Below are 17,910 nucleotides of genomic sequence, written 5' to 3'. Positions count from 1 at the left end.
TAGAGTCTAGGAGGTGGATATAGAAACTTGTAGACATTCTAGGAGGTGGATATAGAAACTTATGAAACTTAGACTAAAAAAAGGTCTCTTCTATCTAGGCAATAAATTTTTTTAACCAAATATATAGCATTAGACACACATATAATACAGTGAGATTTGAGGAACCTTCCCCTGGGCCCCTTCCAGTGACGCAGGTGACTTGGGTCAATTCTGTCACAGTCATACCTCAGTATCTGCAGGGATTGGTAACAGGAACCCTGCAGAGAGTAAAAGCTGAGGTCCTGCTGTATGCTAAAGTCCCTGGTACAAAATAGTGTAGTACAGTTGGCCTTCTATATCCCTGAAAAAAGATAAGGCAAAACACTCAAAAAAAGAAGACTTCATATTCCGAGATGCCACTGCTACTTTCATTAAATGGTGGGTGGGCCGACTGTATTATGCTTCTACTGTATTATACTTTTTGACATCTAAATAAGTATCTATATCTATATATCTCTGTCTCTATATGGTTAAATCTACAGGTGGGTGTGTGTGTTTATTGGAGTGACCCAATATCATCACCCTTCTTTACTTCCAATTTTTCTGTGATGTCAGTATTTACATTTAACACTGAAACAATTATGAGATGAATGACTGATGTGTAGGATGAGGTGAGGATTGAGATTGATGTTTTCCTCCAGATTATACCATTTTTTCGAATGTCATCATTGGAAAGTTAATTCATTCCCTGTTAGGTTATGATACCAAGAAAAGAAAAATAGCTCAGAGTAGTCTGAACTGAGATATACAAAATTTACCAGGCCCAGAGACGTGAGTATAGGACTTCAGCCCCACATTCATGCCTGGGAACAATTATTTAAAGCCATTTTTCCTCCTAACTGCCTCACTCATTATCTTCATGTTCCTGGAAATTGTGATACAAAAACCAACATATAGTCAATTAATAGTTTATATTAACTTAATATAAATTCTTGGTAAACACCTTAAGAACTACCACTTCTATTTTCCAAAAACCCACCCATAACTACCACTAATCAGAGTATATATTCAAGACAACTTAAATTTATTCCATCAGGTGGCCATTCTCAAGCTTTGGATGATGATTAAGTATTGAGTTTTTTATAAACTATATATATAGGGAAACAAGACAGGGATGCCCATTAAGACCACTAAATATAGAGTTTATTATAGACTCTATATTTAATCATATTTTCTAGGCCAGGCACAGTGGCTCATGTGTGTAATCCCAGCACTTTGAGAGGCCTAGGCGGGCAGGGATCACTTGAGCTCAGGAGTTTGAGCCCAGCTGGGGAACAGGGTGAAACCTGATCTTTACCAAAAATACAAAAAAAAAAAAAAAGAAAATCAGCCCAGTGTGGTGATGTGCATCTGTGGTCCCAGCTACTTGGGAGGCTGAGGCGGGAGGATCACTTGAGCCCAGGAGACAGAAGTTGCAGTGAGCCAAGATTGCACCACTGCACTCCTGCATGGGTGAAAGTGAGACTTTATCTTAAAAACAAACAAACAAAGAAACAAACAAAAAAACATGTTTTCTAAATCTATTTAAGGTTGACAGTACACAGAACAACTTGTGAATTTTAAATATGCATTTTGACTCTGGTCACCATCCTGAACCTTTAAAACATTAATTCTAATGTTTTATTCACTCTCCTGGGCTTTCTAAAGAGATGTATACTCTGTATAGCTAGAAATAAAACATCTAGAAAAAAGATAAAACCAATTTCACTTTTTATATTTTGATTGGAAGACTTTCCAGGAAAGTTTTTATAATACTGGAAAACAATAGCCAATGGAACACCAGAGATATTCCTATCTAACACTGATGTCATTAAGACCACTTTTTATGGCAGACACATTACAAATATCATTTAATATTATCATTAACTTAGGGAGGCATCACTAATACGGAATACATTTAACCTTGATTAAATACATAGCTCATCAATGATGCTATGTTTTAGATGAGGAAATCAAAACATGAAGTGGTGAGGACCTTGTCAAGGTTAAACAGGCAGTGGGATTTGAACCCAAGTCTGTGATGTTCCAGTCTCGTGTCCGGAATTGGTGGGTTCTTGGTCTCACTGACTTCAAGAATAAAGCCGCGGACCCTCGTGGTGAGTGTCACAGTTCTTAAAGGTGATGTGTCCGGAGTTTGTTCCTTCTGATGTTCGGACATGTTCAGAGTTTCTTCCTTCTGGTGGGTTTGTGGTCTCATTGGCCTCAAGAGTGAAGCTGCAGACCTTCGCTGTGAGTGTTACAGCTCATAAAGACAGTGCGGATCCAAAGAGTGAGCAGCAAAGAGCGAAAGAACAAAGCTTCCATGGTGCCGAAGGGTACCCAAGCGGGTTGCCAATGCCAGCTCTGGCAGCCTGCTTTTATTTATATGGCCCCACCCACATCCTGCTGATTGGTCCATTTTACAGAGAGCTGATTGCTCCGTTTTGACAGGGTGTAGATTGGTGTGTTTACAATCCCTGAGCTAGACACAAACGTTCTCCAAGTCCCCACTAGATTAGCTAGACACAGAGCACTGATTGGTGCATTTTACAAACCTTGAGCTAGACACAGAGTGCTGATCGGTGTATTTACAAACCTTGAGCTGGACACAGAGTGCTGATTGGTGTATTTACAATCCCTTAGCTAGACATAAAGGTTCTCCAAGTCCCCACTAGACTCAGGAGCCCAGCTGGCTTCACCTAGTGGATCCCACAGCGGGGCTGCAGGAGGAGCTGCCTGCCAGTCCCTTACAGTGTACCCGCACTCCTCAGCCCAAGTCAATGGGACCAGGGGCAGCGGAGCAGGGGGCTTCACTCCTCGGGGAGGCTGGGGCCCCCCGGAGGAGCCCCCCGCAGGAGCCCAGGGCGGCGGAGGGAGGCTCGGGCATGGCAGGCTGCAGGTCCCGAGCCGTGCCCGGTGCGGGGAGGCAGCTGAGACCCGGCGAGAATTCGAGGGCAGCGCTGAGGGGCCAGCACTGCTGGGAGACCCGGCGCACCCTCCACAGCTGCTGGCCCGGTTGCTAACCCCCTCACTGCCTGGGGCTGGCGGCGCTGGCCAGCTGCTCTGAGTGTGGAGCCCGCCGAGCCCACGCCCAGTCAGAACTTGCACTGGCCCACAAGTGCCACACGCAGCCCCGGTTCCGCCCCTGCCTCTCCCTCCACACCTCCCCGCAAGCTGAGGGAGCTGGCTCTGGCATCAGCCAGCCCAGAGAGGGGCTCCTACGGTGCAGTGGCGGGTTGAAGGGCCCCTCAAGTGCGATCAGAGTGCGCACCGAGGCCGAGGAGGCACGGAGAGCGAGCAAGGGCTGCGAGGGCTGCCAGCACACTGTCACCTCTCAGTCTGATCTGTTCAATAGACCTCCTTGCTTATTTGTCCTTCCAGCAAAAGCAAAGCACTCCATTTGGAGTTTAAGTATATTTAAATTTTATAAAATGCTTTTACATACTTCATTTTCTGTTTTCTCAGAATTAACGCTTAAATAAGTCCACAATAAATTCTAAGTCATATAAATAAACACAAAAACTTTACGTCCCTTACCTTATAGGTGGTTTAGCAACATCACAGTGTCTGTCATCCACTCCCTGAAAAAGACAAGGCAAAGCACTCAAAGACTACTTCCTATTCAGAGATGCCTTTGCCTCTTTAATTAAAACTGTGAGTGTGTCTCTGCTGTATTCAATAATACCAAATTGGAGTAATTTTATGAGAGAATTGGTGTGAGTTCAGGGCTTTGGGAGAAACCCAGATTAGAAAGACTAATTGGCCTATCATGTTGGGAAAGAAGAGCTAGTGGAGAATTTTCAAGTTACCATGTGGATAAAATTTGTGTGAGGGAAGGGGATAGATTTTTTTTTTCTTAAGCAATTTCCACATTTGCAAAGGGCAACATTCGATATCATGTTTTGAATGGAGCCTAGATTCCTCATAGCTTGCTGGAGGCTTTACCAAGCATTGGTGATACCATTGCTTGAGCTGATACCATTTCGTCTATGAGCTGATACCATTTCGACCTTTCTTATAAAGATAATTATGGCATTGTATATTCTTTTAATCTTTCTATTAAAAATGTGGATTTAGAGTTTAGGTGCACATGTTGTTCCTGTGTGCCTAACTTGCTCATCTGAACTTCACAGTGGCCTTTGTCCCAGATTTTCTTGTTCCATGACTAAGATCAGGTTAGGGTGGGGCTCTGTCTGAATTATGATGGCGTGGGGAAGCTGGAGAATACCCACTGTGCCCTCATAACAACATTTGTAATGGATTAAGTTAGGAAAACAGCACTCAAGAGATTTTTTTGAAGTCAGGCTGAATTTCTCTATGTTAAATTCTACTGATTAAGCTGTGTAGCTGTGTGTGTGTGTGTGTGTGTGTGTGTGTATGTGTGTCACCTCTTCTAGCAGGTAAAAGGATTCTTGAAAGAATGTTGGAGCTTTTCCAGAATCCTTTGGGTAACTTCAGGTCTTAGATTTTTTAATACCTAAGGAATAATTCTAACAGCATTAACAGTATCAGCTTCACTGTCACTCAGGTTCTTTATATAATGTATCCTACTATACATTATTATTTAGCCATTGAAAACTATGCATCTAAAGCATATGTAATAACTTGGGGAAACAGTTTATAATCATCAATAAAATATCTTAATTCAAATTTAAATTGAGTCAGGTCTCTTTTGGTTGCCAGTAACGTTGACCCAGCTCAGATAAAAGGACTTTTATTTTAAGTGTGTTTCAGGAGCCTCATGAGAATCAAAGCATAGAAGTCAACAACAGACCTCTTGGAAACTGAATCTGGGAAATTACTAAGCACAAAGGTCTTCTCTCAGGCTACTAGATTTTCCTGTCGAGCCTTCTCCCTGCATGCCTACTCCATATTTCTCACTCTACCACTTCAACCTCCTCCCTTTAAACATAATTTTTCTGTCTTCATAACGTCAGCATGCACATTGTCCAAAATGTTTTCCATAGCTTCAATTATATCATGCATCTGCTCATCTCAGCCTCATTACTAATTGATTTCATCTCTCAGTCTCCCAATTCCAAATTCCTAAATTGAGTGGTCTAGCTCTTTTTTTTGTTTGTTTCAGTCAAACCACAACTTCTAGGTCCTTCGTTAGTTAGAATGGACTGTGGTTGTATCCAGTGGCCAGAGAGGTCAGGTCACATTGGTGTAAGGTATGTACACCCAGGCTGGAGGAGCCCTAGGTGAACAAACATCATACATGTGTCTAGTACTTAAATATTATGTAGAAATATGTAGAGAAAATAGAATTAGAAAAATAAACAAAAATATTAACAGCAGTTGTTTTTAGGTAGTGATTTTACAAAGATTTTTCTCTTTATTTTGTCTAATTTTTCTTTAATGAATCATTTTATAATCACGTTGTAAACTTCATGCATAAAAACATATTTAGAAGAATGATAATGTTAAAACTAAAAGAGACTTCAGGATGATATAATTCAGCACCACCTCGATTTATAAAAGTTGAAACAAGCCCACATAGATTAAATGACTTGCCCAAAGTCACAGAGCAAGGGAGTGGCCAAGCTATGAGTTTTCCAACTCTTTTTCTTGAAGGATCTCAGCTGCACATGATACTGCCTTGCCTGAACCAAATGAGATAAATGCCTCTGATTGCAAGTCAGAGCCTGTAGGTAGCAGATCTTTGAGTGTGCCATATACCTGTAAACTGTGCTCTACATCTTTAGAGCTTGGAAGTTTGTTAAAATAACACCTTGTTGACTTAAAGCAGAACTCTAATCTGTAGGTTTCATTAAACCATCATTTTGCTGTGAGGTACATTTTGTTAAGGGCTTCTATTTACACAGTTCAAATTGTCAGCTCCATTTCATGTTAAAGTAATACCAACAGTAGAGAAGCAAAAGAGGAATGAGGGAATTTCCAGATGTGAAGTACAGTCTCACTCTGCGCTTGTGTCTGTCTCTCCACTCGGGTGGTTTTGGGTTCCTGCTCTCCAGTGTGTTTACTCTTGATGGATTAACATGATATCTTAAGAACAGTATAAAGTCTTTTGAGGTAAGGGTGAAGTAGAGATTGGGAGGAGCATGAAATGAGATCTACATTATGGAAGAAAAGGAAAGGAAAGGTAGAAGTCTCCTAAGGTTCAATTCGAAAACAGGACTTCAAGCTGAAATGAAATACCATCGCTTAAAGAAAAAGATTACCACACAGTTTGAAACTTCTCCAGCTTAACCTAAAGCAAACAAAAGCCCTGAGGCATTTAGTCATTTCTGGGCATCAAAATGCTCAAAGATAATTCTGGCTCAAAGGCACATAGAACACGTAAATTTCCCTTGCATGGAGCCTTAGAGAAGCCAAAAATAGGATTCAGATAGAAGTTCCTGGACTTGATTTTGAGTTTATTTAGTATTTATTTCACCGTTGGTTTAGGAGAGGTTAAGCTAATACAACGTATGTCACATGAATGACAGACTCAAGACTGAAGAAGTCTCAGTAGTCTATAATGATAGCTTGAAATATGCAAAAAAAAAAGAGACGAAAAATTTTAAATATAAATAAATGTAAAGTCCTAAACTCAGAAACAAACAAAAATTAGTCACACAAATAAAGGATAGGCTGATGTTGTGTAATGGTAATTGACATAAAAACATCTTCTAAGCTTCAGTTAATATCAAGCTTAATATAAGTCAAGAGTGTATAAGACAATGATCATAGAAAAAAAGGTCTAAAATAATTTTTTTCAGGTTTTACTATTTCATATTAGAAAAATGGCGTAAGCAGACTGGAAGATGCCCTAAATAGGGAGGAGGGTCTGTAAACCATGTCTTAGGGAATACAAATGTTTATTTTGGATGAGGATATTCAGTTTGGGGGAATCAGGGGAATGGAACACATAATAATGCTTTTCAGATATTTGAAGGACCTTCATAAAGTTAGACGGCTTTCACATAGAAACAAAGCATTTAATTTACAGGAGGCAGAATTCACTTCCAAATGAGGAGGATCTTTACATAATGATCAAAGCTATCCCCTAACCAGAATGAGTTACTATGTGAGATAGTGTCTTCTCTATTATTAGAAGAGTTTAAGCAGAGGTTAAAGAACATGTTAGATGATGGTGGGGTTTCTCATAAGACTATGATATGACAATGTGTATGAAAAACTTAATAGTCATTTAAATTGTTTTTTATTCTTTTCCATCATTTTTTGCAAGATATATCACTGCCTTTAGTTAAAGGTAGATATTGGCTAAATTTGGATAATAAAATGACTTAAAATAACAACCAATAAACCAGCAGTCAAGCTTGACCCCAAGCATTCCATAAGAAACGAGTTTGCTTACACTTGTGGAAGTGCAATGAGACCTGTGAACTATTTTTTTTACAATTCTCTCAACAAACATTTATTGAACATCTACCATGTACTAGGCTGGCACTATGGCAGAGTCCAAGACACAAATATGGAAAAGACATGGTTTCCTACAACTCCGGTATATTTGGGACTATAACCCAAATAACATGTAGGATGGTATATTCTTAATATTAAAATGAACTTCCGTTTTAAACTTTTCTTGATTTAATATTCCCCCATCTTGTTAGATGCTTTGACATCCTTAGGTGAAAGTTGTTCATATGTACCTTAGTGAAGCATTTGTAACATTTTAGTAACTTTCAGGTGAAACCCTTTAATGTCTGCCAGTTAAGAAAAATGGTTTTACTACAGTCTTTTAAAGTGAAGTAGAAAACAAATGTGTGTGAACAGTATTTGTTACAGGCGTCTTCCTCTATCCTGCTGTCTTTGAATATCTAGCAGGTTTATTCAGGTGCTTATACCTAAGATATCTTTTTATCTTACTAGTTGAGCTAGTGAAATTTAAGTTCTGAAGAAATCTCAGATAATTAGAGGCTCTTTGATCTGGAATATTCCACAGTTAATGTGTGAGCAGATGTTGGCCTGCATTAAGCACTAAGATCAAAAAAGAGTTAAATGGGAGGTTAACTTTGCAGGCTTCAGTAGTATCCAGCTAGTTCTGGACTTCCACTTAGACATGAAGCAGTTGGCAAATTGGGTTCCAGTGTTATTTGCTCTTTGATTACTTTGCAGCTAGCTGCTTGCTTGCTTTCTTTATATGTATGTATGTATGTGTGTGTGTATCTCTTTTTCTCTTTTTTTTTTTTTTTTTTTGCAAATTACATCAAATTGTTGCTTTTGTTGTTTAAAGCAATCTCTGAACTTGCATTCAATTTGCTAAACCACCACATTCCCATCTGGGTATGTAGGTTCAGGGGGTGAAGCTAGGGGAGAAGTCCTTGACCAAATCTATGTTGCTACTTTTGAGCTGAAATGTGATCCTTTTCAGCAAAAGACAAGACAGACTAATTCCCCATATGGAGAAAAGCCAGGCGGCTTAGCAAGCTGGACACATCTTCACCATTGCTTGTTGCTTAGGGTTGGCTGTCTAATGAATCTGTGTTCTGAGGACTCAAGTATGAGAGCTATGTTCTTAGAAAGATTCATAATCACTTTTCTGAATACCCTTCCCCTTAAATCCACAAGACAGCACAGTTGAGTGTCAGTTGCTTTATTCCAGAATGTCCAACGACTATTTTTAAATAATCATTATAACCAAATACTCTTTTTGTTTGAACAACATGTATCAGCACTGAAACAGAAGCCACCTGTGGTTAAACTCACACTCCATCACCAATGGCACAACTATGGGAAATCGGATAGAGTGCAGTAATAATGGTGAACTAGAGTGTCCTCAGATTATATGACACTTTCCTGCTTACCTAATGCAATCTTATAAAATGCGGGAAGGATCCCTTTTCAAAGCTGTCTGTGTATATTAGTAAAAATAGAAATATTAGATGTCTTCAGCAGTAGCTGGGATCCAAGAAGAATCACTGGTTTATATCTTTCCAGTCCTGGTGATCCCCAGGCAGAGGTTGGTTGAAATACCTATGCCAAGTGGTGTTACAGGAGTTCCTTCTAGTGACACTACTCTTGCCTGGTTATGCTGGAAAGAGCACCTTCATAGTCCTCCCTGCTGTTACTTCTGGACCCTGGCTATTGTAGAAGACAGGCTTGTGATTTCATTCACTGTAGCAGAAGTCACATCAGTCTACTCACATTTCCTTGCAGTATTTAACAGTTGTGTCAAAATGAGCAGAGTAAGAGCACACTCAAAAATATCCATATGACTTTTATTTGTTTTAAAAGTTTTCATCTAAAGCAGAACAGGGAGAGTCCATGTAAATAACTCTCCAAGAATGACTCCACTTTTTTTTGGTGTGTAATGGAACATCTTCAGTACTGCTATCCCTACCAGATTGTCCCATCCTTTCAGCTGAGCCCTTGCTCATATCATCCAGCATGATACTATCAACACAGATAAGTTTCAAGGCCACAGTTTCTGAAAGTCAACTGAGGGAACTACAAAATTTATTGCTGGAAATTCCCAGGTACCACTCCTGTATGTACAGCGTTATGATTGTTAACGTGAGGGATGGAGCAAGAGGCACTGATGCTGTTTTCCATAATTATTAAGGAAGTTCTAAAGTCCTGAAAGAGTCAGGTAGGTTCTGGTCTAAAGATTCTTAATCACTTTCTATGACTTTATTATAGTGCTGCAGCTTTATATTTCTCTCAAATTTTACTCCAGACTATTAGGCATAGATTCTGGCTAAAACATTTTCTTCTTTTAAATAGTTTGCAGAAGTCTTGCATATAGCATGGCCAAGATAAAATATGCATATCTGAGGAATTGAAACTGTTCACAAGCCATTAGTATAAATGTCTTGCTTATAAATGATGACTTCTAGGGAGGAAATCATGCTATTATTTCAAGGGACTCCGATTGTTGTCCTCTTGTAGTTTGACATGAATCAGTCTGAGCTCCTACCAATTAAATGTGCATTCTTATTATCATAACAAGATGAACCAGAGGCTTTCAAACATCAAAATATCTGTTGGAGCTGGCATACAATAAACTAAGGTCCACCTGTCCAGATGGTTCTGGACATCAACTTTAGGTATAATATCCCTTCCGGCCTCAGTAAAGCATTCAACAAAAGACTCCAAAACTTACCATACTTGATGATGAATCTAAGTAGGACATTGATAACCCAAAGGCACTAGCCAGTGAGACTGTATTAAAACATGCAAATAAATTTACAGGTATTGATGATATTATCTCCAAATTTAGACCAGCCAAAGCAACACGCCAATGAGAACCAAACGGGTTTTGCGTTAGGGCTGGTCCCCATCTCCTCCCATTTGCAAGTAGAGTCTCAAAGCAGTGTTTCCTCTATGCTGCTGGGTGAACAGAAGCCTAGTGTCCATGTAAGCCAAGAGCTACAGCCTCCCCTAACCTTTGTGACCGTGGTGACTATACCTGCCTGGCCCACCTACTAGGCCTACTTCCTTTTAACTCTTCAGCCCTACATAACTTTCTCAGCTACTTTCTATGGGACTATTTTTCATTGAATTAGGACTTCCTCACTGGTCTCACCTTGGGCTTCCAGGCTTACTGGATAATCCTACCATGGCTACTGAGGGCAGATACCTCAAAATCTGAACAAGATGACTTCCTGAAACCTCTAAGATCCATTTTTTTTTCTCTGACCACTGAATCTGGCCCAGATTTGATTGGAGTTTCTCACCCTCCTTCAATACTTGTTTTGATCTAATAATGCTACCCGGCTATGTAGTAGACTTTTCCGAGGGCCCTTGGTGCTGCTTCAGTCTTTCCTCCTAGGCAAAAGCTTCTATCAGAGCTTGACCTAGGCTAAACTATATTTTAAATCTAGAAATGCATTCTATAACACACAGGTAGAGGGTACTTTCCAAGAGCATCAGTGATCTGGAGCATTTTAGATATTCTTACAGATAAGAGACTGCAGAAGGTAGGTATTAACATTCTGTTTGTAGATTCAAGGGCATGTCAAGCTTGAACAAATATGCCTTGCAAAATTTATTAAATTGTAAGCCAAGAGTGTGTTGTAAAAGTCACATCACATGGACTAAGTTAATCTTTATTATTCTGTAATGTAAAATATATGAATTGGGTATATTCAGTGGGCATAGAGCCATAGATCTAAAAAAAAAAAACAAACTCAATAATAGCTTTTAAATGATTCTGCTGTAATAAGTGTCAGGAAAAGTTGATTCTTGTCTTAGTTTTTCAACAATATGAAAAATAATGTATCCTGGGGTCCTTTGCTAAAGTTGGGAGACTATATAGCCAAAATTTCCATTGCTGAAATGTCAGTGTGAACACACAGAATTGGCTTTTTCAGAGAAAAGCTTCCACTTAACCTTGTGAGGGGCCTATGAAAATCTCTTGGAAAGGGAAACAGTTCACAGGGAGAATGAATGTTTAGTTAAATCACCAGAAGAGACCAGTTGTACAAAGTTGCCAACAGATACACTACCTGGTTATTATTTAAGAAAACTGGAGTTTCCAAGTAGGATCTATTCCAAAAGTTACTACTTTTGGAACCCACCAATGTTTGAATATTAGAAAAAAAATATCTTTTGTTTGAAGAAATAATTGGTGGCTGAGCTCTGAGGGTAGTATAATTTAAAGCAGTGGTCCTCAAGTGTTCCGGTGCATGAGAATCACCTAATGGGCTTATTGCAAATGCAGATATCAGGCCCTACTGTGAGACATTCTGGTTCAGTAGATTTAGAGTGAGGCCCTATAATCTGTCTGCAAAGTAAGTACCCAGGTGATTTTGATGCCAGCTCCATGAAACACCTTTGAAAAATTGAGGAAATAGCATGGATTTTGATAGTGGACGGAAGTGGACAAATCCTAATTTAGCCACTTATTTGTTTGTAATCTTAGGCAAGTTCTTGCACTTTCTGAGTCTCAGTGTCCTTATCTGTAAAATGAGGATATAATACTCCCATAGGGTTGTTGTAAATATAGAATAAAATTTGTATAGAAAGCACATGCAGCAGATAGTAGGTATTTAGTAAATGTTAGTTTTCTACCAAAATTTTCTACCAGGGTTATATAAAAAGTAGAATGATAAAATGAGACTTGGAGAGGAACTGTAAATCTATTATTAGTACATGACTGTGTAGTTTATTGTCCAAACTGGGACACTTTCGAGAACTAAAGGGAGGTTCTAATAATACTTTTTGTTTTTAGAGATGGAGTCTCCTTCTGTTGCCCAGGCTGGAACACAGTGGCATGATCATAGCTCACTGCAGGCTTGAACTTGTTGGCTCAAGCGACCCTCCTGCCTCAGCATCCCAAGTATCTGGGACTACTGGAGCACACTACCATGCCCAGTCTGCCATTAATAATTATGCTAAGGCAGCCAGTGTAAACCCAGGACTGTATAGTCACCTTAATTATCGGTAAGATAAAAGATCATATATTTGCATTGCCTAAGCTCAATCTACTTGATATAGTTTGGATACATCCCCCCTCCAAATCTCATGTTGAAATGTGATCCCCAGTGTTGGAGGTGGGGCCTGGTGTGAGGGCTTTGGGTCAAGGGGGTGGGTCTCTCATGAATGGCTTGATGCCACCTTTGTGGTAATAAGTGAGTTCTCACCTTGTTAGTTCACATGAGATCTGATTTTTTAAAAGAGCTGGCATCTCTCTTGTTCTGTCTTTGCTTTCTGCCATGAGTAAAAGCTTCCTGAGGCCTCACCAGAAGCAGATGCTGGTGCCATGCTTCTTGTACATTCCGCAGAACTCTGAACCAAATAAACTTCTATTCTTGATAAATTATGCGGCTTCAGATATTCCTTTATAGAAACACAAAATGGACTAACACATTACTCTCCATGATTCTTAAACTGAAAGAAGTGGATGTGATCTTTTCAGCTGACTTTGCAAAAGCTTTTCAACTACTGTTGGTAAACCCCTTGCTGCCAGGGCCTGTCCCCAATGCATTTGTACTGTCTCTGCAATGGCTGGTATTGGTACAATGTACTAAACATAGTAGATCCCTAAGAAAAGATTTTTCAAATGACTACATGGATTATTATCAGCACTTTAGTTTCTGCATCTATCCAGTTATTCTCAAATAACAGATATTCTAAATCAATAACTTCCATTTTCTGTTTTGTCTGAAAATTTCCAAAAGCACCAGAATGATGAGGATCATAGCACAATTCTGTTCAGAGTTCTCTACTTTTTTTCTATAAAGAATTATATAGAATAAAACCCACTCATCCCATGAATCTCTAAATGCAGGTCAACTGACAACTTCATATGCCAAAGAATGCTGTTTTAATAACAGAAGCTGGTTGGTCTTTCCTTTTAACAGGATATCATACTTGCTGTCAATAGATACTTTGGTAGTCATGAGAAGAATGACAGAAAATAAAAGAATTTTTTAGCTCTTTTAATACCCTGGAAGCTGAAATAATTTAACATATAAAGAAAATGGAATATCAAGAAATGTTGATCTAAGGATATTTATTGTAGACCTGTTTGTATCAGCAAAGGACCAGGAACAGTTTGTGTTCAACAAGGTGGGACAGGTGAAATAAATAATGGTAGCAGTTCTTAAAATGTGGCCCATAGACTTCTGTGGTTGACTATAAGAACAAAGCTATTTTCTTAGTAATACAAAATTACTATAAGAACAAAGCTATTTTCTTAGTAATACAAAAACATTCCTCACCTTTTTCGTTGTTTTGACATTTCCACTGCAAATGCAAAGCAATGGTAGGTAAAACTTATGGTGCTTAGCATGAATCAAGGTAATGGCTCCCACTGTCTTAGTAGTTATTATATTCTTCACCACCACACAGTTTCATTTGAAAAAAATAAAAGGCCAATTTTACTTAAGAATATCCTTAATGAAGCAGTATAGGTGATGACCAATTTCATTAAATCTTGACTCTTGAGTACTTGTGTTTTAATATTCCATGTGACAAAATGGGAAGCATGAAAAAAGCATTTTTGCTGCATATCGAAGTGCAGGGGTTGTCTCAAGAAAAGGCACTCTGCAATTGTTTCAGTTGGAAGTTGAACTATAGCAGAGTAACATTTTTCTTGAAAAAATGACTGACAGATAAAATGACAAAACTGAGTATCTGAAAGATACTTTCTCAAAAATAAATGAAGTGAACTTGCCAATTCAAGGAAAGCAATGGTCCATATTTATTGACAATGGTACAATTTGAGCTTTCAAAGGAAAATTAGAACTTTGAAAAGCGGCTGGCACAGTGGCTCACTGTAATCCCAGCACTTTGGGAAGCCGAGGCAGGCAGATCACTTGAGGTCGGGAGTTCCAGACCAGCCTGGCCAACATGGCAAAACCCTGTCTCTACTAAAAATACAAAAATTAGCTGGGCGTGGTGGCATGCACTTGTAGTCCCAGCTACTCGGGAGGCTGAGGCAGGAGAATCACTTGAACCCAGGAGGCAAAGGTTACAGTGAGCTGAGATCATGTCATTGCACTCCAGCCTGGGTGACAGAGCCAGACGTCTCAAAAAAAAAAAAAGAATTTTTTTTGAAAAGTATATATCTGCCCTTATGAACTTGACAAAATCCCAATATTTAATAATTTTCTGGGAAGATTGGTGTTGATATTAATATAATTTTATAGTATGATATAAAATATGTCAACATTTGAAATAAATGGTTAATGCATGATGCTATAAAATCATATATGGGTAAATGATTCATTCAAAGTGTAAGATAGCTCAATAGAATTTAATGTAACAAGGTAGGAAAAGTTTATTGAGGTAGCTTCAAATTCTATAATGCAACTAATCTTTAAGAAACTACCGGCTGGGAGCAGTGGCTCATGCCTGTAATCCCAGCACTTTGGGAGGCCAAGGTAGGAGTATCATGAGGTCAGAAGTTCGTGACCAGCCTGGCCAATATGGTGAAACCCTATCTCTACTAAAAATATAAAAATTAGCCGGGCGTGGTGGCATGCTCCTGTAGTCCTAGCTACTCAGGAGGCTGAGGCAGGAGAATCGCTTGAACCCGGGAGGCAGAGGTTGCAATGAGCTAAGATCGTGCCACTGCACTCTAGCCTGAGCGACAGAGCGAGATTGTCTCAAAAAAAAAAAAAAAAAAAAAGAAGAAGAGGAAAGAAACTACCACTTTGGCGGGGCTCAGTGGTTCATGTCTGTTATCCTAGCACTTTGGGAGGCCGAGATGGGAGGATCACTTGAGCACAGGAGCTCAAGACTAGTCTGGTTAACATACTGAGACCCTGCTTCTACAAAAGTTTTAAAAAATTATCCAGGCATGGTAGCATGCACCTGTAATCCCAGCTACTTGGGAAGCTTGAGGCAGGAGGATGGCTTGAGCCCAGGAGTTCCAGGCTGCAGTGAGCTATGATAACACTACTGCACCCCAGCCTGGGAGACAAGAGTGAGAGCTGTCTCTAAAACAAAAACAAAAACAAAAAACAAAAAACTACCACTTTGAGTTTCAGTGTAGTTGGAGAAGAACATTTGCAATTATGTAAAAAGCCTATTAAAATACTCCTCCTGGCGGAGCACGGTGGCTCACCCCAGTAAATCCTAGCACTTTGGGAGGCCAAGGCAAGTGGATCACTTGAGGTCAGGAGTTTGAAACCAGCCTGAACAACATGACAAAACCCCTTCTCTACTGAAAATACAAAAGTAGGCGTGGTGACAAATGCCTCTAATCCCAGCTACTCAGAAGGCTGAGGCAGGAGAATCGCTTGAACCTGGGAGGCGGAGATTGCAGTGAGCTGAGACTGCGCCACTGCACCCCAGCCTGAGTTAGACTACTCAAAAAAAAAAAAAAAAAAAAAAAAAAAACTCCTCCCTTTTCTACTTCCATATCTGTTAGGCCAGATTTACTGCAACCAAAACATTATCTGCAACAGATTTAATGCAGAAGCAACTATGAGAATTCAATTGTTCTCAATTAGGCCAAACATTAAAGAGAGTTACAAATTTTATAAAGTAATGCCACTTTTTTCTCACTAAAACTTTTTATTCTGAAAAATATATTAATTTTAATTTTCACCAAAAAGTGTATTGTTTATATTAATATGCGATGGGCTTATAAATCGATTAACTTTTAATTAATATATTTTAAATGTATCATGATTAATTTCTGATATATAGAGATAGATAGATAGATAGATAGATCTCTTTGGGATCTTTAGTAATTTTTAAGAATATAAAGTTTTCAGAGACCAAAAATGTTTAGAATTGCTGAGTTATGGTATATTGATAATATGGAGTTCTCAAAAGGGGGAAGGGTGGAAGTGGGGTAAGTGTTAAAAACTTACCTATTGGGTACAGTATTCACTATTTGGGTGATGGGTATGCTAGAAACGCAAACCTCACCATTATGCATTATATCCATGTAAGAAACCTGCACATGAATCCCCTGAATCTCTAAAAAAGTGGGGGTGCTATGCAATCATGGAAAAGAGTGAAGTAGATTTATATGTGCTTATGTGAAATTTATTCCATCCTGTATCGTTATGTGAATGAAGCAAGTTGCATTATAATATGTATAGTATGTTTCCATTTGTATAAAAAGGAGAGAAGAGAATAAACATATAGAGAAACATAGTTATATATACATATTATTATTTATGTGCGTGTTATATAAACATACATATACACATTATTATTATGAATGAACTGTGTTTACGTTTGGAAAAGTGGCCTAGGATTTGGGTACTGGAGAAAATAACTTCATGGTATATCCTTTTCTATTTTTAATTTTTTTTACAATGGATTTATGCTATTAAAATTAATAATTTTAAAAAACAACAATTATACAAAGAAGTAATAAATTGTCCAATATTTGATTAAAATGCTTAGTAGGACAGAATTGGTCATAAACCCTAGAAATATTAACACTGAGTTTCCCAACTTTGGCTCATTAACTATTAAAAGAATGTCTCCTTTTCAGTTCACAGTTTCAAATTTTAACTTCAATCATAGCAAATAAGTACTTTTTGTCCTGCTTCCTATCTTTCTACAAACATTTATTTTTCATTAGTGTTAAGCAATTTTACTGGCAGTGCTTATTTTTGTTAAAATGCAATGGCACAATTTCATAGGCAGGAAGCGTCTTTCCTTCTCACTGGATTCAGTTTATCAGAAGAGGGAAAGGAAGACAAACAGAACATTTAGCACAGAGAAGATAAGGATCGCGGGGGCAGAAATTACCAAAAGAATAAGGGGAACAAATGAGAATGAGAAAGGGATGGGTGACATTGGGAGGGGCGTGAGGCCAGAGAGTGAAATGGGACAGAGTGAAGAACAATCTGGAAAGAAATCAGGAGAGGAGGAGGTGGAATTAGTGAAGGGTCAGAGAGCAACTGGCTAGGGAGGAGTGAAAAGGGGAAACAAAAGCAGAAATTGAAACAAGAAACTGAGTTGAAAACAAAACAAACAGTCTATTGAAGAAAAGTAGCCCCCACAACAAGTGACTGGGGGATTGCTGACCTTGGCTGCAAGAGAAATGGGAATAAAAATCTCCAGACGGAAATTCAGTGGAAACTGAGGAATTGAAGGGGACATGACACTTGACAAGAGGGCAAATATTTTGATTTAGATGAGACTCTTTCCTTTTAGATATAAATTTTGGGTAGATAGTTTCCAGGTACCAATGATGGATCTCTCTAACTTTCTGTCCCCATGTTCCATCTGGGAGGCAGAATGCTAGGGAAGGGGATGCTGTGACAGCTGGGTAAAGAGCAGGAAAGGAAAAAGAAACTCCTGTGATCCCTTATCCTGTGAGGAGAAGAGAGGGCAGTGAAAGGGTCCTTTATCCACTGGCCGTGCAGCTGGAGACCGTGTCTGTCCCTCCAGCTGAGCAGCAGCCCAGCCACTTCTGACCCAGACAGTCCCTGACAAACAGCGTTCCACCCACCAGCCTCGGACTGTGGCCAAGGAGCTGTGGGAGGCGGAGACTCAGCAGAGCAA

The 17,910-nt window shown here is 39.1% G+C and overlaps 1 protein-coding gene and 1 long non-coding RNA gene across 4 annotated transcripts in view; one reads left to right on the top strand and one right to left on the bottom strand.

Moving 5' to 3' along the window:
* LOC129035105 (uncharacterized) overlaps positions 1-12,705 on the bottom strand; it is a 65,608-nt gene extending 52,903 nt beyond the window's left edge. For both annotated transcript variants that reach the window (XR_008502107.2, XR_008502106.2), the window contains exons 1-2: positions 12,573-12,705; positions 3,556-3,599 (exon numbers count right to left, since the gene is read on the bottom strand). This is a non-coding gene — a long non-coding RNA (uncharacterized LOC129035105). The remainder of the gene's footprint in view (positions 1-3,555; positions 3,600-12,572) is intronic.
* The window catches only part of RASGEF1B (RasGEF domain family member 1B), a 616,825-nt gene that overhangs the window by 464,776 nt on the left and 134,139 nt on the right, over positions 1-17,910 (top strand). The gene's annotated exons all lie outside the window — the stretch shown is intronic.

This window comes from Pongo pygmaeus, chromosome 3 (genome assembly GCF_028885625.2).
Source record: "Pongo pygmaeus isolate AG05252 chromosome 3, NHGRI_mPonPyg2-v2.0_pri, whole genome shotgun sequence".
Taxonomy (NCBI): Eukaryota; Metazoa; Chordata; class Mammalia; order Primates; family Hominidae; genus Pongo; species Pongo pygmaeus.
This window is presented reverse-complemented; position numbering and strand designations above follow the sequence as displayed.